Here is a 26563-nt window from a genome sequence, read left to right as displayed (position 1 = left end):
TGTAAACCTGATTTCGTGAAAACCAGTGAGGCGTGGAAACGTTATTTGAAACTGAAACTGTGGCGGAACATGAAAACCGGACTTCGAACTTTGCGCACTTGGACTTCAAAAAAATCGGAAACCTTCGAAGTTTTTTTTCTTTCGAATTTAGCTTTAAAAGAGAATCGAAACTTTCGAACTTTTCGACCTTTATGTAGGAAGAAATTCGAAATCTTAGAATTTATCTAACTTTATGTCTTTAAAAATTCGAAACGTTAGAATTTTTCAAATTTCAGATCCAAAGAAATTCGAAACATTCGAATCTCTCGAATTTCAAATTAGGGAAGTTCGAAATCTTCGAATTTATCGACCTCAAGTAAACAAATATTCGAAATAATCGAACCCGAACTTTTAGAAACCGTGAAAACTTCGAACTTTTCGAATTCGATATCCACGATTTTGGAAAGTTCGAATTTTTCGAATTTGAACCTCCCTACGGTCGAAAATATCGAAACCTTTCGAATTCGAACCTAGGGCGGTTCGCGGCATCCCTACTTTTTTTTTCCTGGGGAAACGCACAAAGGGATGGGTGGGGGGGGGGGGGGGGGGGGAGGGGGGGGCCTTACGAGGGATTCGCGAGCCGCACTTGGACCAGCAAAGAGCCGCATGTCGCGAGCCGTGGTTTGGCCACCCCTGTTCTATACAATGCTCGACACAAGTGCTTTTCACTAAGTAAGTACAATGAAAAAGCTATTAAAACAGTAAGTGCAGACCTCTCAAGTGATATTTTCCTGTTTCTTTGAGTATACTAAAGCGACGCCAGTGATCTGGGCCCCTTTGGGGCCACAGATGGGACTAACGAAGCCCACGTCTAGAGCCACTAAAGTGGCTACGCTTAGAGTATCGGCACTCCGTTCCCCGATCTGCTCGTAAACGCGCCATCTTGATGCTTATTGCACAGCGGCTACGCAACAGTCGATCGTCACCATTCAGAAACGCGACTTTCTCAGCTTTAGATACGGTGTTAGGAAGCTCATGTAATAGGGAGCTTTAGGGGACCGTTTTTGCACATTCGATCTGGTATACGATCGGCCCTCCGGTACGAACTGCGGATGTGCTAACACAGAAGACTCGAATATGTGCAGTTCGTACGGGAGGGCTCATCGTACTGTATCGGGTGTGTAAAAACGGTTCCCTAAAACTCCCTATTGTTTTACTCTGTCACGAAGTGTGTCAATTTTTCTGGAGGACGGAATCGCGTTTCCTGCAATTCAGATAAAGCTTCAGATACCTGGCAACCATGGTTTTAAGCCCCAAGACGGCTGACGTGTCGCCACACGGAAGCGCAACTTATTTAGTGGCTTTATCCGCGTCTACGTTTTTACCGCTCCGAAATGGCCGCAGTGCATGAGGCATTTCCCTCTAGATCAGGTGTCTTCAAACCCCGGCCCGTGGGCCAGATCCGGCACGCGGAAGTCTTTCCGACCGGCACGCGGTCGGAAAGACCCGCTTCTGCCGGCAGACCCGCTTCTGCCGGCACAAAATGAAGTGCACCGTAAGGAAGCGGCGCTGGAACGCGCTCCAAATGCGCGGACGAAGATACCAGAAACAGAAGAGAGAAATTGTATGGCAATTTGTGACGTGGGTCCTCTCTCCATAATATTAATTGAACATTGTCATCATCAGCGTCACCATTCTTAGTCACAAGCTTCGTGCCTCCGTATCTATGTTAAAATTGTTTTGCGCTCTAACGTTCGTTCTGCGCAGTGTCCTTCGTCACAACTATTGCATTTGTCCGCATTAGTTGTATCATTTAGTCTTTCTGCACTGGGTGAACGTGATAAAATTTGTCATGCGCTTTCATTCATGTCTGGCAAAGTTTCTTGGCCACAATGTTTGTGTAAGGTCATAAATAGCTAAATATTAAAGGGTAAGTGCAAAGCAAAAAAAAATGTATTTTTAAACAACCTAATTGGGACAAGCACGCGAAAAAACAATTTTTCTGTGACGAAAAATATTTTTTAGAGCAATATTTTTTGCGCAAGTCTGATTTTAGTTTGCGGCTATTTCGTCCATTTTAAATGGCGCTCCACAAAGTTGGTACTATACGTCACCAAGTGGCTGCTATACGTCACGGAGTGACGTATAGCAGCCACTCCGCGCGCGTCGAAGGAGCGGGAGATTGAAATGTGGAGAAGTTCTGACTCCGACTAAATTACGTCCAATTAGACTGTTGGAAAAAGCACTTTTTTTTTTTGTTTGCAGTTACTCTTTAAACTTCAAATTGAAGTATTGAAGTATACGCATTCATTCACCTTAGAGTGCTCTTTTTAATACATCCGATAACAATTATTTTTATGCGGAAATGCTTATCTTGGATTTTTTTATTTAGTTCTTTTTCTTTTATAATTACTCTTTTTTTTTTTTTTCGTCACTCGAGAGTGAGACAGTTCCCTAACCCGGCGCTTTAGTGGAAACGTTTAGAGACCCCCGCTCTAGAATATTATATAAACGCTATGGTCATTCCGCGTGCAATCGTCCTCAGCTGCTGGCAACTCTAGAGACATGGAAAACCAGAAGTTGCAGTCGCAAATATTTCAGAAACAGTCGATTCTCTGCAAACTTCTGCTTGGGTAAGTGTGACGTTACTAAAACACTCAGTTGGGAAACTCCCATAGAGACAGCTTTGAAAAAATGGCCCCAGTCTGTCTCCGAGCACCGAGCTAATGACGAACACAACGCCACCATTTCTCCCGCAGCGGCCACTTGAAGAACTGCACGTGACTTGTACTTTGGCTTTTAAGAACAGATACAGCGGTAGAGGTTACAGGGGTGCCACCCCCGTCTCCCCGGCGGACGCGCTGCGTTCAACTACTGAAGTTAAAATCCACCTATAGGCGGGACGCGCTACCTGAAAGGCCCGCTGAGGCATGGTTGTATGAAAACAATACTAATTGTTCCGCAAAACCCTGCGAACTAAAGATGATAAAAACATCACGCGCCCATCATTTGGTACTAAACTCCAATAAATTTCACACAAAAAGAGTCTTTTCCGTTTGTTTTTACGCAAAAACAGGCTTTCAAAAAGCTCGACGTGACCATAGTACAGACAAACGAAAAAGAGTGGCGCTGTTGTCGCATTTAGCTCGGTCTCGGTGGACGCCAGCGGCCCAGGTTTCGACGGCGAGTTTCCCAACTGAGTGTTTTAGTAACGTTGGGTAAGTGTGACATGGAGGCTTTCTCTATAAAATCATTTAAGGCGTTTAAACCCCAAATCTGATTCTTGAAGGATCGTTCGTACGGAACGAAATCCAATCCCTTGAATTCGTCCATAGCAACGATCCTAGCAACGGTTTATTTTGGGCAGTGACGTCACACTCACGGGAAATTGCATCACGGAGTCAACAAAAACGCCGAAAAACGAATCACGAAGCAAGACGCGTCAAAATAATAAATCACGCATTAAGTCTCTGAACCTGTCTGCCCAACTCCGACGGCGTGCATTAAAATCCCCTCTTCATACGATTAACATTTCGGTCGCCAGAGCACGCCACTTACGCCGCAGGCATGGATGGGGGTTAGCACCCCGCTTTTCTCCTTCGCATCTTCTCCGCTGGATGGCGTTGCCCCCGTGGAGGTGCCAATAATGCAGGGAAGATTGATCCATGCGTCGAAATAAGTTGATTTTTGTTTTGCGAGCCAACCAAACGAATGAATGAATTGGCCGCGCCAGTAGTAGTGCAAAGTCCTTGCAAACAAGAAAACACGAAATCCGAACTGCAACACGACGGAAAAAGTCTATTATACTCGGTTTCACTTTAGTCCAGACTTGTACGGTACTCATTGCAAGTAATCAATTACTTTTTGGAGTAATTACTTAAACATTTCATTACAACTTTAAAGAAGTGATCGCAACAGTAATCAGTTTACTTTTAGAAGTATCCTAAAGTGACGCGTAAACATTCTTTCCTTTTCCTTCCCATTTCTAATGGCACCCTCTGTTCGTACAAGCTTCCTACAAAGGAAACCCTGAACCCACCTATTTCGGTAAAATCGGTGAATTTGAATCCACCGATTTTGGTTCACAATTTTCCTGGCGGAGATTTCGGTAACCAGATCTCCGTCGGGAGTATGGTTTACCAAAAATCGGTGGATTAAAAAGATAAGTATATAGTTCATAATTTTGTTTCTCTATCCCAATAACGTACAGTGCAAAGAGACCCGCTTCTGAAACCGGCAGAAAACTGGCATTTTGAAAATTTGAAGTACTGGGTGAAGCAATGTAATAGCTACTATCTTGTTTCCAGGTGTACAAGACTGCTCTTGTCGGACCGCTGCCGATGCTACCAGTTGATGCAGCCAATCAAGCCGTGCCAAAAAGTGCATCGTCACGAAGCTCGTTGTCTTTGTGGGTTGGCTGCTCTCACCTATACCAATCACACACAAAAAGAAAACCACTGGATCGCGATACATTCACTCTGAGCGATTGTTTTAACCGGTTATAGCAAACCCACAAAGAAAACGAGCATCATGAGCGTACAGTTTTGGCGCCGCCATAGCGTAGGCTGCAGTAGGACTTAAAGTGAGCCAGAGTATAGTTGTTTTTTTGTTTTTTTTTTTTTTGTTTTTTTTTTTTTTTTTTTTTTTCATCCCGCTTCAAATACACACGTCTTTCAACTTGCCAAGGCTATGGGCTTAAACATTTGCGTTTGAGTAACTCTCAGTTCACAGATAAGCGTTTGAAGTAAACGCTTACGAAAAGAGCATTCACAGGCGGCACACTGGCGCTATCTATGGGGTGGCACTGGAACCGTTCCGATATTTGTATAACTAGACTGTTTTGCAGTGCTTGAGACATCATATATACGCGACACTATCTGTGAGAGATATTCGCTTATAACTGTTTTAAAAATAAGTTCCAGCACATATGGGTGTGGTAAAAATACGATACGTAAAAAAAAAAAAAAGAAACGATAAAAATATATACAACTGTGGTGGCACTGCTGTCGGCACTGCACATGCGCAAACACTTCCCCTCGAGCGAAGCTGGCTTCTGTAAACGCCCAGTACCCCTACCTGGTATGGGCAAACGCGCGCTTGTTTGCAAACAGTGTGTTGATCTATACGCGGATGGGAAGTGCTCCAGGGCTGTCTAATGGACGGCGCCTGTGTGCCAGTGTATTTTTTAAAGGGGTAGCTTTATACGCCCAATGTAGTTCAAGTTCATGTCCTCGTCCTCAACGTCATGTCCTCATGGTCGTGTCCTCAAGGTCAGGTAACGCCCGTGGCTGAAGCTGAAGGTTGCGTTATGAAGCTTATGTAACAACCTGGCTACAGCGATGATGACTGAAGTTAGCGCCGGTTGCATAAGCTCCGCTCGCTTGCCCGCGCGCACGCGCGCGACAAGGAGAAAGAAAGAAAGACAGAGAGGGAGCGGGAAGGACGGAGGGAGCGCCCGTTGGCCAAACTCGGCTCGTTCGGTCGCACCAACACCTCGTACAAGAGAAGGCCGTAGCCCTCCGAGTGGGCACGTCACAATGGCGGAGGAAGGAAGGCCATGGCGCAACTACGTGAGAAAATACCGCTACCGACGCCTATCGGCGCAATAATGTTCATGCGCGTTTATCCGACATTAATACACGTTTTAAAAGCGCAGTCTTGTACAATTTATTATATATATAATATAAAAGTAATATGCAACGCGTTACCAAGGTTGAGAGTACCAAATTTATATTTTTGATTATCCCCGTAACCGCGGGACTAAGCGCAGTCCCGCAGCTCCCATCACTTTTCGAATGAACCGGCTCCGAACTTCCGACGCGACATCTTTCCTCGTACGGCCTCTGATTCTGGTAAATTTGCGTTGCGTGTGAGCTGCTGACTGCATGCAAAGGTACGCTGAGAAATTTCAGAAGGGAAAGGAACCAAAAAAAAAATCCATTCATCGCAGCTGGGAGGGAGCGCACACGAGGAAGAGATGGGTCAACAATGTTAAGCCTCTCGTCCCACACTGCTGATGCTGCTCTCTCTCTCTCTCTCTCTCTCTCTCTCGCGCGCGCGCGCGCGCGCGCGCGCGCGCGCGCGTGTGTGTGTGTGTGTGTGTGTGTGTGTGTGTGTGTGTGTGTGTGTGTGTGTGTGTGTGTGTGTGTGTGTGTGTGTGTGTGTGTGTGTGTGTGTGTGTGTGTGTGTGTGTGTGTGTGTGTGTGTGTGTGTGTGTGTGTGTGTGTGTGTGTGTGTGTGTGTGTGTGTGTGTGTGTGTGTGTGTGTGTGTGTGTGTGTGTGTGTGTGTGTGTGTGTGTGTGTGTGTGTGTGTGTGTGTGTGTGTGTGTGTGTGTGTGTGTGTGTGTGTGTGTGTGTGTGTGTGTGTGTGTGTGTGTGTGTGTGTGTGTGTGTGTGTGTGTGTGTGTGTGTGTGTGTGTGTGTGTGTGTGTGTGTGTGTGTGTGTGTGTGTGTGTGTGTGTGTGTGTGTGTGTGTGTGTGTGTGTGTGTGTGTGTGTGTGTGTGTGTGTGTGTGTGTGTGTGTGTGTGTGTGTGTGTGTGTGTGTGTGTGTGCGTGTGTGCGTGTGTGCGTGTGTGCGTGTGTGCGTGTGTGCGTGCGTGCGTGCGTGCGTGCGTGCGTGCGTGCGTGCGTGCGTGTGTGTGTGTGTGTGTGTGTGTGTGTGTGTGGTTTTGTCCTATCCATCGTTTTTTTTTTTATTTTGTCGTCACCGCAGTTTCGCATAGATTTTTTTGTTTCTGTGTGTGTTCGCTTGATACTACGGCATTTACGTGGATTTGCGAAACAAGTCCTGCTACGGTTTGACTGACGTGCGTGGCAACTAGCCAACGATGACACTGGCCGATGACCTCTCTCGACAGAGAGAGACTTCTTGAAGTTCGTGTTAAATTTTTTCGTGATGGGTCGTGTGGGACGTATGGATACGATCGACAGATGAGGAACAACTTATTTTCGGGCTTTCTTGGTCATGTAAGACGCAAGTAAAGTGCTGCAGTCGATTTTTTTTTCTATCGTGATAGAATGGAGTTTTGTTCTTCGTCATTATCCGTTTGCTATTGCTTCAACATTTATAATTATGCGTGGTAATATTCTAGTTTTTACTGGTAGGTAAATAACAAGTTTGTATGATTATTGAGATAGTGTTGTTTGTGCTTATGGTGTTTATACTAATGTTATTTTTTTGCCTTTACGGCGTTTATACTAGAATCTTAACTGTATTAAGGTAATAGTAATATTGTATGCAGAACAGGTTATATTTTGTTCTTAGACACCTCGAGCCAAAGGGGAGAATTAAATTAGTTGACTGTAAATAGTAAGTTTAGTACCACTGCCACACGGAAAAGTTAATACATTTTGATTAAATAATACGGGATTTAATCAGCTCGCTGTCTTGAGTGATTATATGAGCGTCGCAAGCTGATTTGTCGGCCCCATGTTTTCATTCGATCGAAATTACATTACTTTTGCCATGTGGCCGGGGTATGATGCAAGAATTCAGTGACTGCAATCGATAACATCGCTTACATGATCGTAAAGTGACATTCCTCTAGCCGTGTCCGCGTTGACTACGTCTACCTGATTTTTCAATGTGACCTGTTTTGCTGTGTCCAATCACTGCGTGTCTCGCCATTTTGTCGAAGTATTTCTGTGTAAAATATGCATTCCTGCAGCAATAATTGCGTGAATCAATGTTTTCTCTAATACGCCTTCCTCGTACCATTTCATACCCATCACTTAGCGGTGTAATATTTTGCCCGTGTAATGAAATGTTTTCGAGACCCGTTGCTATCTGCAGTTTTCAATTTAGCTGATAGGAGGTATTTAGTGGACGCCATATTTGAGGTCACTGTTTAGAGCGCATGCTCAGCACGAGCTCGCATTAATAGGCTGCTAAGACTGGCAATCTTGAGGGTGCAGAATGCACGTTACAAAAGAACTCTGGAAGCTAGCCATCAGCACGCGCTCAGCAGTCGCGCACACAGCTATGGCCGCCAGTGAATACTTTCTATAAGACACGCTTATGTGACTAAAAGCACGTTACAACGATCGATCCACGCGCGTTGCCTTCGCTTCGCCGCGCGCCCCTGATGGCCTTCCCTCGCGACGTCACGAGTAGAGCACTATGGCCTTCTCTTCTAGGAGGTGTTGGTCGCACGCGCGCGAGAGAGAGAGACAAAGAGAGGGTCGGGGAAAGAGAAAGGACGAGAGACGAAGAAATAGGAATGAAAATAACGAGAAAGGAAGAGAGGAAGAGAGAGAGGGAGACAAACGGCGCTCAATATCGCGTTATCAAAGTCACCTAACGCCCGTGGATGGATGTAGTGAAGGGTAAGCTCCGGCCGCGTAAGCTCGCAAGCGCCGGTAGCTCGATCTGACGTGACCTGACGTCCTTGACGTCCTTCACGTCAAGTGACCGACGTCCGAAGCATGGCACCGTCCGAAGCACAGCTGGTGCGTGAGGACAGACCAAAGCGTATAAACCAAATTTATATTAAAGCGGTAGCTTTATAGGCCCAGCCACGATCAAGGTCATGTCCTCGTCCTCAAGGTCATGTCCCTATGGTCCTCGCCTCAAAGTCGCGTAATCAAGATCACGTAATGCCCCTGGCTTAAGTGCAAGGTCGCCTAATTAAGTTTACGTAAGCGCCCGTTGCGTAAGCTCCGTTCGCGTAAGCACCAGTCGCGTAGGCTTGAGAGCGTCCGTTGCTGCCCTAACATGAACCCACTGCTCGGACATCGGGGTGTAAATAAAGTTTGTCTCTCTCTCTACCTCTTTCTCGTAAGCGTCAATTGCTGAAGCTGACGTGATCTAACGTCCTTAACGTCGACCTCGAGGTCGTCCTTCAGGTTGTCTTTCAGGTCGTGCTAGAGGTCGCTCTTGACGTTGTCCTCTACGACGCGAACCTCTGCATCGTCCTAAACACTGTCGTTGACGTCATCTAAAACGGCGTACTTAAGGTCGTCCTAAAGGTCGTCCTCCCCGACGTCCTTAACGTTGTCTTGGAGGTCGTTCTAGACGCCGCCCTTGATGCCGTCTGCGCTGTGTGCACGGCATATTACAGCCATTTCATCACCAAACCATTTTCTTTCCTAATTGTTTTCTCTAACGACGTTCCTGTAAAGCTACCAAATTTCATTGCGTTTGGTCGAATGAACGCGCCTGTAACTTTTTCCACGTAATCGACTTCATGGGAACGCAAAGCACACGAACGCATTTGAACGCAAATGTGCGAACCGGCCTTCAAAGATTCCGGTATGGTTACAATATAAGAGTCGACGTCCGAGTCCCAGTCGCGCTTCGCAGAGATCACTTGTCACCTTCGGATGCAATCCCGTATAGGGAGAGTATCCCTCGGTCCGAACAAAAGCGAGGACGTGCTTTCGAGATGACAAGGAAAGATGACGGTCAAAGAATCTTTTCGCCACGAAACGCGGTTTCCTGATCGCATATCATCACTTTTACTCACTCCTCGCTATTTTTTTTATTTTTTATTCTTTATATTTGTGACATCTGGGTGGGTAGAAGACACCACGCCCAAAGTGTCAGGCGGAGCTTGGGTTCTTTCGAGTGCAACCTCATGAATAATTTATGTCCTCGGCGTTGACCGGTTCCCCGAATGTGAGCGTCGGGGAGTCCGTCCCGAGCTTCACTTTCATTTCTTTTGCTCGTCGTCTTTATATGATTTTGTTACGCCAAAACCATTGAACGGAATGTCACTCCAGTTCTTGCACGCAAACCTCGCCTCTGCCAGGAGTTTATACGATGAGAATTCATTCGGGTGATTAATATTCCGGGTATTCTTTCCTCGAAACAACAGATCTCCCGGACAATGTGAGCTGCAGCACACGATCTGTACGTTTTTTGCGCCTAAAGCTCCCACGAACTTCGTTATCTCTCAAATTGTTAATGGTTGACACGTAAGCTTGACGTTCCAAATCAAGTTTGTACCCTAACTTTTTTCTTTTCTTTTTTTTAAACTGGCATGGAAGTTGAAGGATCGTGGTCGGCGGTTTTAGCTCATAATATCCGCGGTATACTGCATACTGCAGTTGTATCATGATTATAACGCAACTTTTATTTTATCGGCCGATTCTTGTTCAGTTCTGTAAAGTTTTATCGTAAAGGCCGGCTGCAACAACCAACCGGTCGTGGCCAAACACCGACCTCGAAAAGCGTTACAGGCAAACGGAACCATATGAAAAGACTTCAGCCGCCAGCAGGGCGTGAACTCACCACCTTGACATTGTGAGCCAAGTGTTTCGCCGATTGAGCTATCCAGGCTCGGTGGTTGCTGGCACGCAAAAGCGAACTCAATAGTGCGATGCGCGAAGGCGCCGTTGCGCGCTTCGAGGTCATTTCTGTCATGCTGTGCCGTCAGACGGAGTGTATCAGAAATGTGAGCGAATCTTCGGTAAGCGGTGCCGTTCAGGAGCTCTTCCCTTCTTCCTTAAAAGACCATTCACACATTCTGTGCTCACCAGACTTTGTCAACATACTCACGCTTGCGTTATTTTACAACGGAGCTGTTGAGGGCTCGTTTCCCCAGTATCGTCGTCCATAAGCAAATAAATGATGACACTAAACTCTGGACAGCTACCGCCATCTATGAGCAACGGTGGCAACCAGACAATCGGCTTGCCGGTTGTCTAGTGGCCGCCGTCGCTCATAGATGGCGGCAACCTTTCCAGTCTTTCCACTCTGACTCGCCGACTTGCGGCCGGCCATTACTTCATTCCCACCTTAGTACAACTTCGCTGTAATTTTTTCTGCGACATCAATTGCGTGTGGTAAAAACGAACGTATGTTTCACAAGTCATTAACGTCAGGGGTCCGTTATAAGCGGTATTAGCGCAATGTACAAAAATCGTTTCATCGGCCCTTTAAACCTCCAGCCTGATTTTCTGCTTTGACTCCGTAATGTCACTTGAACGATCCAAATCGGCTTCTTGCACCTGACGTCACTTCCCGGTAGCCTCAAAATTAAAATCAACATTGCCGTTTGCCATCGGTGCCTTGGCGCCGTGTTGGAGACATTCAGCGTCTTATTGCGGCAGCAGTAGTGCCGTAGGGCCCTGGCGTTTGAAGCTAAAACAAATTCGTGGCGACAGCCGATGAAAAACAGGTCAGAATTAGCGTGTCTTGAATTTAACATCCTCGGAGGGCAATTAAATGCGCGCGTGGAGTGCGGTCGCTAGGCACTTTTAACGCCTCGCAGGAGTGCCGTTGGACGGTAAAAAAATGCGTCGTCTGCTAATCATTTGTGGTGACTGACGAGAAGATGAGTGCCGCTACCTATAGGTGAAATCATTGGAGGATATCGTGCGAAACATGTCAGTACTATAGCCGGTCCTTTAACTTTTTGTCCGGCTACACGTATGGAGACTGGAACTGCGGCACAAGTAATTTCGTCTGCTTTACTTGTCCTAGTCAATCACAAAAAGGTCCCCCACCTAACACGAAGTGCAATCCAGTCGACAAACCTTTAGTTGGTACGAAGCTTTTCGGTCGAGATGGTGCCGGCGTATCCGTCGGAGCCATTGATGACGTCGGCGAACCGACTGCTCGAGCGTCTCCTTGTCATGATTCCTAATGTGTGCCGGAATTAAAAAAAAAAAAAAAAAAAAAAGAATACTGCTGGTTGGAGCTCCATTTTGTCGCCAACTTTTACGACTGGAAGAATTAATTATGGCGCGACTGACCATTTTAAACCTCGAGGGAGCGGACGATCTACAATGCGAGTACGACCCCAAAGCACACAAAACACAAAATAACAACGAGGAATGCCTCCAACATGAATTCCGGCAGGTTCAGGTGAGATTTACGAGCCGGTAGTAGCGTTGCATCTCCGTCACGAGCAAGAATTCTACTAACTCGTGGACATCGTTCAAAGCTGAGTTTTTAAAAGGCTAAAAAAAAAATTGCTTTCTCTATTTGTAAGGTTAGATCAAGAACAAACAAGTAGGACGAAGACGAGACAATCATAAAACGTATGCTTCGTTATATCGTTTTCGATCTACATGTTTATTCTTTCCTCGATCTTGACAAGCGCCAAACTGCTAAAATATTTTTTACTTTATTTTTCGCAGCGTTACTTCCAAATCGTTCGCTCTAAATTAAGACTTTCACCGACTTGGGCTCAACGTTGTATTTAAGATCACATTAGAGAAGACGAGAGTAAAAGAAAGAGGATCCAACCCGTATGCCCAATTTTCTTTCTCGACATACTCTCAACTCCCTCACCAGAACTCCCGATTTCGGGGTCCTTTCTCTTTTCGATAATTTATTACTCTAAAGCTAAGGCTTAATAGAAGCAATCTCACCGCGTGACAATCACGGAGCCGCCTCCTCCTCTTGTCAAAGCCCATCCGCCCAATTTAGGAGGGAAAGTGTCCGTTCAGTCGAAGCTGTGCGGCACAAAAGGGGAAGCGCTGTCTTTCTTCTCACGCCCTTCGATCACAATCCGCTAATCTTCTCATTTCTATCTTTTTTTTCTTTCTCCCCCCCCCCCCCTTTTTTTTGTTTCTATGTTCCTTATTTTTCTTTTTCTTTTTTTATTCACCTTCTACTGCCTTCCTTTTTTAGCTTCATCCATTGCTCAAGCATTTGGATGTTTTCTACGTCTTCCCAATCAAATGCGATCTGTATTTTATTTTTTTTTATTGAGAGTTTTAGAAAAGGGGGTCTTAACGCTTTGGGATCCCCAAGCTGTTTGGGGCGTCGCACTGCGCGCGCGCAGAAGTTTTGCGCATGCTCAGTACGACGCCCCAGGCTGCTCGGAGATCCCAAAGTGTTGGAGCCCTTATTCGAAAACTCCCTAAGAACTGCGTTGTACTCTGTACTTCTTTATTTTCCTTTATCATTTTTATCGCCATCAGCGGAACACGAAGACACATTGGCAGACACGGTAAAACGGAAATTACTGCACATATATATAATAATACTGCTTTAAACCACTCAAGAACTGGCAATCTCCTTCAGAAACAGGGCCTTGCCCCATAAAAAAGTCTCTTCATTCGATCATTCATAAAAAGGCAACATTGCTGCGTCTGTTTAGACCGCTGGAAGTCACCCCCAGTAGGCGTCTAGTGTCTGCGCTTTAGACAAGAAATTAAGTCGGTGCAATACGACTGCAACCCTGTCTGTTTTTTTTTTTTTTTTTTTTGTACATATTTTCAACTATTAATGAAGTGCGAACAGCGAAGCGCATGTTCTACAATACCTGCTATGCTACCTAGAGGCAACTAGGAGCTGATAAGACTATGGGATGGAAAGAGCATAGAGTTATTACTAGGGTTGTATGAATATTCGAAATTTCGATTAGTAGTTCCGAATAATGCACTATTCGATATTCGCTTCGAGAAGAAGTGCACTATTCGCCTTTTTCGAAGTATTGATTGCGGCGGGTTAGCCCCGTTGAGTGCGCTTCTCACCGATCACCGATGCACTGCGGAGAAGCAATACCCGCGGAAGCGAGCTCCGCGGACGTTGTTTCTCCGCATCACATCAGTGTTCGGTAAGAAGCGCACTCAACGGAGTAACCCGCCGCGATGAACACATGGAAAAGTATGAATACTGCAATAGGCCGATCTCACCAGACAGTTTGAATACGCCACCGTTGCCGCAATGCATCGAGGGAACTTCAGTCATTCTACAAGTGCGACAACCCCGCTGGAGCTCTGCGCGTGTTTAGCACGAGACGGCACGAGCTCTCGCATTCGCGGCCGTCTGCCTCCTGCGAACTAAAGTTAAGTCGGCGTCACGCATGCGCCGAACGCTTAATGAGATCGGTCTATTGCGTGCTTGAAAAAAACAACAACCACACATTCAAATCGGGATGGTGCACGCTTTCCGGCTGTATATGAAAATAAATGCAAACTTTGTGAATGTGTATACTGTAAAACCCTTTATCTTTGCGGCCCCTATTTTCCGGGAATCGGCCACAGAGGACATAATCGCGGCCACTAAATTTCCCAAATTCCAGAGATCTGCATTGGAAATCTTAAGGACCAAGGTTTTCGCATGCCTTCGAATGTCAGAAGTTTTTTTTTAATTCGCGATATTCGGGAAAATTAAGGGCTCGCGAACATTAAGGGCTTTACAGTTTCTACATCATAATAAAAGTTCCAAAATTAAACTGACTGTTTTGTAAGAGTATATGTTAGGCAGAGATGCTCTTATAACCTGCGTTCCCCCATCATGCGCATTTCATTCTTTTTTTACTTCAAATTAGAGAAAAAATATTTAAGATTTGTAAATTCAGTCATTAGACCCTTCCCGAAATTCAGTGACATCTGTTGGCTATAATGGCAGTTTAACTTTTGCCGTACTAATGGCAGCAATGAAAATGGAGTCTGCCGTATTTTATTGGGCACCGTCACTTTCGCAAGTCCATGGCAAACGACAGCGTGCACTTCACAGTACATTTCCTTCTCAATCTTTTTCAGTGACGACAGAAACAGAGATGCAACCAGTCAGAACGAAGCGCCAACCCACGTACACGGCTTGATAAAGTTCTACAAATCAAGGGGCTTTGGAGCACCTTGATGCTACCAACAGATTGACTGGGCCCGAGCTAGAAATGAACGCTTACGCAAATCTTGCTTTCAATTCCTACTTCGAATCGTGCTAACGTCACGAATGTATAAGCCTCGAAGTATCTGCTAAGGAGCATCTTCAACTTCTTCGTTCATCAGTAAACAGAAGGCCGCCGTTAGAACGGCACATATGCCATTTTTCCGATGATGACGGTGATCAATGTGGCCAGAGTAAATTTCGGAAAGGGTCTATTGGGTATAGGTGGTCATTTCTATGGCATTCATTTTATGTCAAACCCGTCGTTTATTACATTCCCAAGATTACGCCTTATGAGGTCACAGTTCATAAATATAGGCAAATTAAACTTGGCTTATAAATAAAAATGTGGAATAACCTTCATAAGTTTAGCTGGGGTTTCGTCTAAGCATTGTGCTATGGTAGTGAAAGGCGTGGAAAAACTATTCGATATTCGATTCGAAAATATTCGGCTAAAACCACTATTCACTTCGAATTCGCTTCGAACTCAAAAGCCACTATTCGCACAAGACTAGTTATTACAATAAACGCTAGAGGCTCTGCTGCAGGCGCTAGTGTCTACGGGACTTCCGATTGCAAATTGAAGCAGACATCATCCAGTATACTTTTCCAGTCTTCTGGTGTGTTCCTATGGTAGAACGTACGTGATATTTTTCTCTTTGTTAGGGAATAATAGAAATCAGCGCAGTTCCTTTACACGTATCGGGAACTATGTAGCTTTATTCGCATTATAAAAGGGTAATTTATTTAGTTAATGATTTACTTTGTTGTTACCGAAAATTGGGGTCCAGGTCTATGTTGCATGGCATGATATGTCAATACAAGCAATAAGCAATAAAGCAACAACAATCGTATTTATTTCAGAGCAACAACACTTGTTTACTGCTTTATTTTGATTACACATGCACAGTTTATTACTAATCCAGTACGGGTTTTTCGCTTCATAACTCCGTGCTTCGTTCTTGTCGTCTGTTTTGGTTGTTTGATTTGGAATATAATAGCATCGTTTTTGGTGTTTTGTCAAGCTGATTCACTCTGTGTGCTTCGTAGCATTGACTAGATGCGTAAATACGTGCCCTATAATAGCAGTCCGCAACGTCAACACATATTATACATGTCTATTAGACTATTTTTGTGCAGTGTTCGACGCCATACATTCTAGAGAAAAACGCTGTAACTGACACATATTTTGTACATCCGATTGTAAAACGTTCCAAACATTTTGTTGTCATAACACTAAGCAATATTTGCTGTTACAATCGAGCGCGAAGAGAAAACGCATTCGGCATTTTCCCATAGGAACGCATTACCGTAAGCCAAATTTAGACTGGTTGCTGTCTGCTTCAAAATGCAGCAGCACACTAGCGCCACCTCAACTTGTAGCGTTTATTGTTAATAACTCTATGGAGAAGAGGGCTGCGAGAGCGCGTCTATACTTGGCCTAGTCCGATGTGCATACACTCGGGGCCCCTTTCTCTACACCTCAATTTCATCCGTTCCTAATGGCCCCTAGGATGTTTCGCATCGTGTATCGAAGGTCAAGCGCTCCACTGTTCGCATTTCGTTTGTACCCGATAGTACATCACGTAGTAGGGATACACTACCGCACGCCGGTACGTCACTCGCCCATAACTTGTACTTTCATGCACTAACGAAAAAAAAACTACTGAACGATTAAAAACGTTTGAAATAACGGTGCTGAAGTAACGGAGCGACGAAGAGAATAACACTGATTGCTGTTTGATTGTGATTGATGTTTATGCCAATATACGAACGTCCATATTGCGGGTGTGCATGGCTAGCTGAGGCCACGTTCGTTTGTGTATGTCTGTGGCGTATATCTACTGGACCCGAGTCCTTGTTAAAAAGCATTCTTGATTCTCTCGCTTGCCCTCTGTCAAGCACCTAAGCGGCATTTGTCCCAGGAGGGCATTTCGTTTCTCGTCGCTTGGCATTAACGAAGGTTATACGACAAGCAGGCCAATCGATCGTAGGTTTTGTATCACGCGACACTCGAATCTGGCGCCCGGCAGTTTGCTAGTAAATGCGAGCATCTCTCCAAACAGTTAAAATTGTCGGTAAAAAAGATTTATAGGTTACGTGACCAGCTCCGTGGAAACAAGAAACCAATGCTGCATAGCGTTCCATGCAAATGGTGGCCGTTAGTCCGTCCTCGCTTCGGTTGTTCGAGTCCGATTTTTCACGCGTAAAAAAGGCGAACAGGCTTGAAACGTAAGTGAAATGAATGGCTCTCGCGTACCTTACAAGCATCGTGTGAAGCTATTTCTAGGAAGAGACAATCAAGCCGCGTATCTCTCGAGTAAAATCGGCTCGAAGGTTAGGTACCTCCTCCCCACGGAGCCGGTCACGTTTCCTCGAAATCTTTCTTGAGGTTATTCTAACGTCTTAACTGCCGGGGAGAGATACCCTCATTCAACAGAAAACCGGCCCAGAAGTCTAGTGTGCGATATTGATGTGGGAGGCACAAGCGCGAACACGGTACCCTGCCGAACGTACGCTCCCTCGTGCAGTGCAAGTACCGCTCAGGGCGACATGCTCGTGCTTGTCGTTCGCAGATCAGTGAATCAAACTATAAAGTATTCTCAAGATACAGGATTACTGGGCAAGTTGGTGTGGGTTCATTTTGAAACAGCGCGAATGTTGCGCGGACGGAAGAAATAAGTGGTCGACACAAGCGCTGCCTGACAACTGAGGGTTTATTCTGGATAAACCGCAAAAAAAAAAAAAAAACATTCCAAAACACACTTTTCTCTAATCATAACGGAATGGCGCCTGCACATCACTAACTCGGGTGCTATCGCATATACAATTCCCATTGGCGATCTTCCCCGACCTACAAATTCCACCTTACTGTCTATCAAACCTAAAAAAGCCTGACTCACACAGGTTGTGACCTCCTTTTTGATTTTGAGAGCCTCTACAATCTCGCGAGCGTTTTGGTCCCTGTGTTTATTCAACACGACGGCACTTTGTATACTCCGTTTCACTTTATGTTGTACCGGAGAGAAGGCTAGAAGCGCGAGCTCGTAGCGTTGGGAGCTGCTCTGAACGCACGAGAGCTTGTGCCGCCGAGATGTGCCTATAGAGCAAAAAGCTCGCGCTTGTAGCCTTTCCTGCGGTACGTCATAAGGTGAAACGGAGTATAGTAAAGGCAGAGTAAAGGTGTACATGCACGATGTTCTTCCCAGAAATGGCGCGCGGCAAGTGTCTCGAGCATTTCCACAACTATGAATGGCGCCTTTTTTCCCCGGATATAGGGGCTTCAAGGGCAGTTAAGGCCCCTTAATGTTTCAAAAGTAGCGCAAGGTGCGTCGATGCATGGGGCACGTACAACGTGCAGCCCTTTGGAAGATCATGGCGGCACAGTGCAGCACACGGCTAGATTTCAGACGCCATGTTCTTCCCAGAAATGGCGCGCGGCACGTGTCTTTGAACATTTTCACAACAATGAATGGCGCCATTGGTCTCAAGATACTACGAGCAAATTGCTACGAGCGCTCCCAGTAGCAAGGCGCATCGAGGGAGAGAGAGGAGGTTAGGAGAGGGTATGAACGCGCTCTTCGGACTCTCTAGCCAGGCACGTCGCAGAAACAAGATTTTAGAGCGCAGTTCTTAGGCGCCCGTTTCCGACTTGAGCGGTGTCGGCGTTGGCGTCGACGTCAGCGTAACCGCGCGTTGCATTATGGGACGTTTCCCATGATGACGTTACTAGGGTCATGTGTGACGTCACTCGCGACATCACCGCGCGTTGCATTATAAGTGAATTTCCCCGCTAAATTTAGCGAAAAAATTTCACCGCTACATTTACCAGGAATATTTTTCCACTAAATTTAGCGGAAAACTCAGCGAAAATTTCCCGCTTAATGGGAGGGGAGCAGGAGAGGGTACGGGTGAGGAGGAAGGGCATACCTCCCTTTTCCGTTACCTCCCCTCCTCCTCAAGATCTGCGCTCTAATTCGGCGTTACATGGGATTGTAAACGACTTGCAATCCCTTGTAAACGTCTTACAATCCACTGTAAACGTCTTACAATCCCCTGTAAACGTCTTACAATCCTTCAAAAGCAAAAACTGAGCAAGAGAAAGAGAACAACATTGTTGATAAGCAACAGCGATCGGAACTGTCGACGTGGGCGTCGCCATCTGGAATAACCCAACTTTTTCGTTAAGGTCTTGCCGCGCCGAGTGTTTGCGTTTTAATTGCGACTGCCACTCGTTCTTGTTGTCAATCTTGTATACTCTTTAACTCGTCTTTAACGTGAGCGACACGCGGTCACGTGTCGTCACGTCACGGTGATACCATTACGTCTTTGACATCAGGTCACGTGATGCCAATTTCCCTCTGGATTTAAAGGGGAGATTTTTCGTTAAATTTAGAGGGAAATTGACGCCACGTGACCCAAGTCACTTTACCGGTTCATTTCGCGTAAGCCGACGGTATCAGGTCGTATACGTGATATCCCCACGTCACGTGACTGCAATTTCCCCGCTAAATTTATCGGGGAAATGCACTGGCGGACTGACGGATGAAGTAATTTCTGGGATTACGGGGAGGGGGTGGGAGGGTTCGCTACACAACATTTCATGCTTCAATAAATGGATTCGTGTCTGTTTCATAACGCGCCGGTATAAAAATAAAAAAATAATTAAAAAAGTTACTACCAGTGCGTATTTAAAGGAGCGATGCAACAATTTTTGTACTGTGCACAAATACCGCTTAAAACGGATCCCTAACGTTAATGACCTATGAAACACGCGTTCGTTTTTCACCCCACGCAATAGAAGTCCCAGAAAAAAATTTAAGAGAAACGAGCAGCGTTCACCCCCTCAACTCGCAGCCAGAACAAGCGGCCACGTGATCTGGAGCCGATTATATGCCGCCAGTGTTGATCATAGCCACGCGCTGGGGTTGGCAAAGCGCAGGACACGCGCTGAGTTCCAGACATTGTTATGGCTCGGCTGTTGTCGTCGTTGCAGCGATTGGAAACGGGTCACAACCCGAATGCTTCTCGAGCTAGCAATTGTCACGAGCCCAAGTCGAGTGCCCACGCAATGCTCGGGTCCAATCTATGAACCGCATTCAAATATCGTCACTTGGGTGTACTGCGATCCCCGAGTTACGTCATCAAATTTTGCAAAGGAGAGATTGAATGAAAATGATGGCTTTTGTCCTTGAAATTACAGCGCAACAAAGGAGTTTCTTGGCCAGTGGCGTTGCGTGTGAGTATCCTTGAGTCCCAGGTCTGCCAGTAAGCTCGTGTAGAGAGAAAAACATTCCAATTAAATATCGTTGCACAGCTCCTTTAAAGCACCTGCGAGCAGTATGCGTTGCTTATCTCTCTGACGCTACCGGGCAGGCTCCTTACGAAACCTTCTTCGTGCCGCTTTGGCTGACCTACCCCAATCTCCTATAGATTCGACCCCGGCCCCAAAGTTGAATCAATTCATGAGCGGGGCTTCGCGTTACACCGTCCGATCTGACCGAAGGCCGGACGCCCGCGCCGCCCGCCTCGAACAATGCGCATCGATCCAGCCAGCCTTCGCACGCTCGCCGGCGCGGCGGCGGCGACGCACTGAATCCCCCGCAAAGTCTATACTCCGTTTCAGCTCACAATGAACCGCACTGGACGCTACGAGCGAGCAGAGCCCATCCAGCGCTGCGAACTATCTACATAGATACGTACAAGATAAGTTATTCGAGACAACAACATTGTCTCGGGGGCTGGGGGGGGGGGGGGGGGGGGGGGAGGAGGAGGAGGAGGGTGCTGGTAGTAGAGGCGAAGATGTTCTTGTAGAGCTCTTTTACTTTCTGACATATTTGGCTAAAGGCAATATGGCTGAATGCAATGCGGAGCGCAAGTTCGTCTGCTTCTTCATCAGGGGTTCCGATGCCGCCAGAGCGCGGACCTCTTATCGGCTGGTTGAGAAAGATAGTGGGTAGAGCTCACGGCGTCTTGCACACTATTTTTTTAATCAAAGCCAATCAAAGCTCGGCGTTTGTTTGACGTCACCGCAGATCCTGCGCAAAAAGCGAACGACTAGCTCTCCCCATCGATGCCTGACGAAGCCACCACACCCCTTCAGCTATACAGCGGCACAATATTACGCGTTAAATTTATATACACCATAAAGCAGATGTGAACAACGCCCAAACCCTCGGAATTTCTAAGTTGACACTTTAAAGACTCGTATGAATTCTTCGAGTTTTCTAAAACCTGGTTATAGCCTATATACGAGCCATCCCAAGCCAATCCAGCACTTTGTGACTATGGGCCCCACGCGCCTCACGAAGGCCCCGTCACGTGACGCTCAAACAGCATTGGATTGGCTCCGGTGGCTCGTAGCGTCCGCTGCACTCCATCGCATCAGGTGAAAGCAGTCCAGTCCTATACGGGTGCGAGCACGTTCTAATTTCATCCGCGGCGCCCTAATTCCATTAGCGTCCCGCCCCCCTCCCTCCGGGCCCACCCTCCCCGGTGCTACGTATACGGTTCTCGGCCGCACCTATAAAGACGTACGCCGTAGCTCTCGCACGGCGAGCGATAATTGAACAGAACCAGACGCCTAGCTTGTCGGTCGGCAACGATGCATGCCGTATCGTGCTTTCCCTGAGCATCGCACCCCACATCATTGTTTTTTCTTTGATTTTTTTTTTTTTTTTCGGACAGGTTTGTTTGGTTTTGAGGGAGAAAGTAAACCAATAAACACTCCTATCGTAGCAAATCAGAACGTCGAAGAACGAACGGAAAATCCGGAGTTTGGTTCGCCATGTTTTACGCCTCTTATGTTGTGAGTCAGGGGTCTCCAAACGTTTTGGCTAAGGGGCTGGATTAGGCATCTCTAGCAGCCTCGAGGGCCGGGAAGAAAAAAAGTAATTATAAACGAGTAAAAACTAAATCAATAAACATAGGTAAGAACTTTGACAGACATGAATGTTGAAGTAAGTATTTACAAAGAAAACACCTGAGTTAGATGAATGCATATATTTTAATTTGAAATTTAATATTTAGCTAATTATGACGCTACACAACAATTCTGATCCCAAAAATTTACCGAGCATAAAACAGAGCGCACAGAAACTTCGGCACATTCCCGCGGTGCAAAAAAAAAAAAAGAAGAAAAAAAAAAAGACCTATGGGGATGATAAAGCTAATGCGGACACAACGTATACACAAGAACGCAAAGACACTTTAACGTAGTTGCACAAACATGAAGCCGGGGACTATATAAGAATGGTGAAACTGGTGATGACTACGATGAGTCTCTGCGAGAGAACCGCGTTACGATGCAGTTTCTCTCGTTCTTTTTGGTGGCTTCTTTTGTGCATTCAAAACAAATCGTGACGCCTTTTTTTTTTTTTTGCGCACGTTTTTTAGCGTTGATATAGCAGCGAGTTTAATGAAAGCGGCGAGCCGCGGGCCCGGCTTCTTTGGAAGGATTTCGCAAGACTTTTTATGTGGGCCGCAGTTTGAACAATCCTGTTTTATATGACTAAAGTTTTGTTTCTGGGAAGCTGGCTTTGCCTCACGGTGAGAATATTAGCCAATATACACTGTTATTTGCGGTGAAAAGCACGTTAGGGGCGTTTCTGTTTTCCTCACTCTCGGTATAGTGCACGTGCTACTCACGCGATTTTGTCTTAGTTATTATAGGGGATATAAGCTCGGCATTGGACGTGCTTGCAGCAGCAGAGGAAGATAAAGTATCCTTACTCTGGGTTGTGAAACATTCCACCAAGCGGCGACACCCAAACTTCTCTCCTCGGATACTCACTTGTAACTTAAAGGGATACTTCAAGGAAATTTGAAACATCCTGTCGTGTTCAATATCCGTAAATGACAATCGCACGCTTGTATTTTGAGCCTCAAGGCGGCATTTTTTGTTATAAACGACCCAGTCCGGGCAAGCGCTCGGAGAGCAGCCAGCGGAGAGCACGTGACATGCGCCGCAATCATGACGTAGATTTTCTCGGAACGAAGAAAACTGCGGTGAGGCTGATGTCCTAGCCGTCCCAGCCACCGAAGTGGCCAAAGCACGCCAGGGATCGCGCCACCGCAATTAACCATAAAGCTGCTTTTGTACGAATTTGGAGTGGCGGGTTAATCTTTTATAATCTTGTCGAGGGACAATAGCAACGTCTGGGACACAAGAAAGAGTCTAGGGAAGTAGGGAGATCCACCTTCCCCTCTTCTCTCGTGACGGCCGGAGACGAGACGGTTATCGTCCCTACCTGTCAAGGTTCCTAGACGGGTATTACAAACGAGGCGTTAGCGACATCCACCAGGTGCTCTTTCCTAGTTGTATAATTCGTTTTAAAATTCCTTTTCGTGCCTTTTGCAATAAGAGATTTGGTGAGTCTGATGTGATACTGGTCCCTTGAACACGAATAGATCAAGAAATAAGTGCCGAAACTTCGTTGTAGTATCTCTTTAAAGGAACGCCGGCTGTCGCGACCACTGAATATCGTATTACCCATCCACAATCTATGAGATCGCTGCCGGAACGCAGGGCGCGACTTTATCGTGTTCACGCGCTTCTCGCTTCGTGATTGGTTGGTCGGCCTTCTGATCGGCTAATGCCACACGCTAATTAGATCAGAAGCGAAGATGATATGCCTTGGCCCCTTCGGCTCGTCAAATAAGTAAGGTTTGCTCTAGGCTCGCGGGCACCATCACCCTACAACGAACAGCCGCGTCTCGACTGAAGGCGGATCACGCCGGAGCGTCGTAACACCACTGACAGCCTCCCCCTACGACTGAAAGTGGATTACGCCGGATCCACTGCGCAGGAAGGAAAAAGTAGGAAAAAGGAGAGCGGAAACGTATTAGCGGCGAGATGTTTCGGTGGCGCCCCTGTTCGGTTACCTTTCGTGACGTCATTACCTTGTGAACAACAAGTTCGATGGTGATTGTAATGGGCATGGTGGAAGCCTGAAATCATAGCGCTCTCAAAGCAACACTGCCGACACCCTCAAAGTTTAAGTTCTTACATTCCTCTTATTTCCGTCGATGAGAAATCCTTTGCTGACGTCATTGCCAGCATTCGGCCAATCGTGGCATGCCGACCACAGCGACGCTTTCGATCGCTCACGTCGCCAATACAAAACTACACCGGCCAAATATACCATTTGCTATATTCCTAAGCGCCCCGGCCCTTACTCGAGGAATCATGGGAACGGTGTTCCTTCAGCTCCCTAGGGATCGCTAATTATCGACCAACTCCATGGTTACACAATTTAAGAACGTAATTTGGAGTCACCCTGAACAAGCGCCCGATATACCCCAAGGACCTGTCATATCACTTTTAAGATTGCTCGTCAATGTCAGCATTTTTATACTGCGCATGCGATCCACCTTTCAACCTGGCCTGAGCTGCAGAAATCTCTTACAGTATTATCATTCTCGTGATTGTTGTTTGAGCAGGAATTGCTTAAAAAGCCGATAATTCACAGCACCAAAAACAAGGATTTAGCTCGTAGTCCGCGGGGCTGTTTATAGCATTTTCAGCGTTTCTAACTTAATATCAGTATGATAATAATATAAGAGATTTCTGCAGCCGATCCAGGTTGAAGGGTGGACAGCATGCACAGTATCAAAAACGCTGACATTGTGCAGACATTTAAAAGCGATATGACAGGTCATTGGGGGTATATCAGGCGCTTGTTCAGAATGACTCCGAGTTACGCTCCAAAGCTGTGTAACCAAGGATAGGGTCGAAATGACCGACCGTTAAGGAGCTGAAGGAACACCGGTCCCATGTTTCTTTTAGCGCGGGCCGGGGCACTTGGAGGAGATAGCAAATGGTCTTTTGCCGCACTACAACGGAGACGTCAGTGGAGTCTCGCTTATCTAGCACAGTGCTGGCATACACTATAATCCGCTCACCGTTAAAAACTGCGACTGCAGTCAAAGTTACAAACGCGAGCTAACCCTAACTCTTAGCTTTCAGACATCTTGTGCGAGCACTCGTATTGCGGAAGAATGTTTCAAAGTCGTGACTTTGTGCTCTCGTAGTTGTTGCGTTGGCTACAGTTGCAGCTGAGGGGTGAACGGGGTATTAGCGCCGAGATGTTTCAGTGGCGCCCTCTTATGGTTTCCCTCCGTGACGCCACGACTGGGATTCGCCTCGCCGTGACGTCACCAGTTGTTATTCTGGCTACTTACCATCGGGTGGGACGACGAGTTCGATGGTGTGTTCAAAAAGCACAGTAGAAGCTAGGAGCCATCGCAATCCGAAACTAACACCGTCAAAGTTGACAATCTGACAGTGCTCATATGCCCATGGTTTGGCCAATCGTAGAAAGCTGACCACAGCGACGCTTTTGGCCGCGCACATCGCTAATAGGGAGCTTTCACTGGCGGCCATAGCTGTGTGCGCGACTGCTGAGCGCGTGCTGACGGCGAGCTTCCACAGTTCTTTTGCAACGTGCGTTCCGCACCATCAAGATTGTCGGTCTTAGCAGCCTATTAATGTGAGCTCGTTCTGAGCATAGGCTGTAAACTTCGAAAAAAAAATGTTCGTCTATGTCATGGTGTGGTCTATGTCTGCCAATAATTAAAGGGGCGATGCAACGATTTTTATACTTTGTTCAAATTCCGCTTGGAACGAATTTTTCACTTTAATAGAGAGTTTTAGTAGACCGTGTTTTCAGGCCACGCTATCGGTAGCGGGAGCTCGCGCTGCCACTTCGATGCATGCTTTGTAGCGCGCGCCCGTACCGGTAGCGGGCCTTTGAATACGATCTACTAAAACTCCCTAATGACCTGTGAAACACGCGTTCGTTTTTCACCAAACGCAATAAAAGTTGCAGAAAAAAATTAACGCAAAACTACCAGCGTTCACCCCCTCAATTCGAAGCCAAAACAAGCGGCTACGAGATATCAAGCCGATTATATGCCACCAATGTTGATAATAGCCAAGGTTGTCAAAGCACAGGACACACGCTGAGCTCCAGACATTGTTATGGTTCGGCTATTGTCGTCATTGCAGCGATTGGACACGGGCCACTACCCGAATGCTTGTCGAGCTGTTGACTATCCCGATCCCGAATTGAGTGTTCATAAAATGCTCGGGTCCAATCTATGAGCCGCATTCAAATATTTTCACTGGGGGATACTGCGATCTCCCATGTTACATCAAGTTTTGCGAAGGAGAGATTAAAGAAACGCTCGGTTTTACTCTTGAAATTGCACCGCAACAAAGAAGTTTCCTGGTCAGTAGCGTCGCGTGCGACTACACTTGGGTCCCACTAGTGCCAGTAGCCTCGTGTAAAGTAAAAACATTCCAAGCGAAAATTCATTTTAAGTCTTATAACAAAAACATGCACAAGACACAACCATTATACCATATGTTTCTAAGGGCAACCGTAACCCTATCACTGGAAAAAAAGAACAAATGAGAGGGACATGGACGGCGGGAAACGAAAACCGACGTCCGGACGTCTCTTGACTGAGCCTGCCCATGAGAGGACACTGCCAGTATAGATTTCTCTTTTCTAACTTGTTATACCGTTTTTTTAGCCGGAACAACCGCCTGTTGAATATCTTTGTTGCATGCCTTGCGGACGTCTCAAATCGTTGGTTCAGCGCCCGGAGTTGGCTTTTTCTATCGATTCATGTGTAGTGGGTTCTTCGTTAATGTCTTTCACGTGGCCTTTATCGATGTCCCGAGTTGTCCTTGAATCATATTTAACGTGAACTTTATGATTAAGGCGCTGCTCGTTCACAAGATTTTTCGGGTTTTCCAGGTTGTTCTTGAAGAGTGCTTCGTATGGCATTTCTTGATGTCCCGGGTTTTTTTTTTTTTTTTTTTCGCGGATTTCTTTCACGTAATCTTTTCGAACGTTCCAGGTTGTCCTTGAATCATTTTTCACTTGGTCATTTCGAATGTCGCAGGTTGTCCGTGATCCGTCTTTTATATGATCACCTGGATGGATGTCCTGGGTTGTCCTTGGTGCGACAAGTCCCTGTAACCTTTCTTAACTTCACAGGTTGCC

At 46.3% G+C, this 26563-nt stretch overlaps 1 protein-coding gene across 1 annotated transcript in view; it reads left to right on the top strand.

Moving 5' to 3' along the window:
- The window catches only part of LOC8032495 (neuroglobin), a 205365-nt gene that overhangs the window by 165260 nt on the left and 13542 nt on the right, over positions 1-26563 (top strand). The window lies entirely within an intron of this gene.

This window comes from Ixodes scapularis, unplaced genomic scaffold (genome assembly GCF_016920785.2).
Source record: "Ixodes scapularis isolate PalLabHiFi unplaced genomic scaffold, ASM1692078v2 PGA_scaffold10__122_contigs__length_95168666, whole genome shotgun sequence".
Classification (NCBI taxonomy): domain Eukaryota; kingdom Metazoa; phylum Arthropoda; class Arachnida; order Ixodida; family Ixodidae; genus Ixodes; species Ixodes scapularis.
The sequence above is the reverse complement of the archived record's forward strand: the minus strand, read 5'-3'. Positions and strand labels throughout refer to the sequence as shown.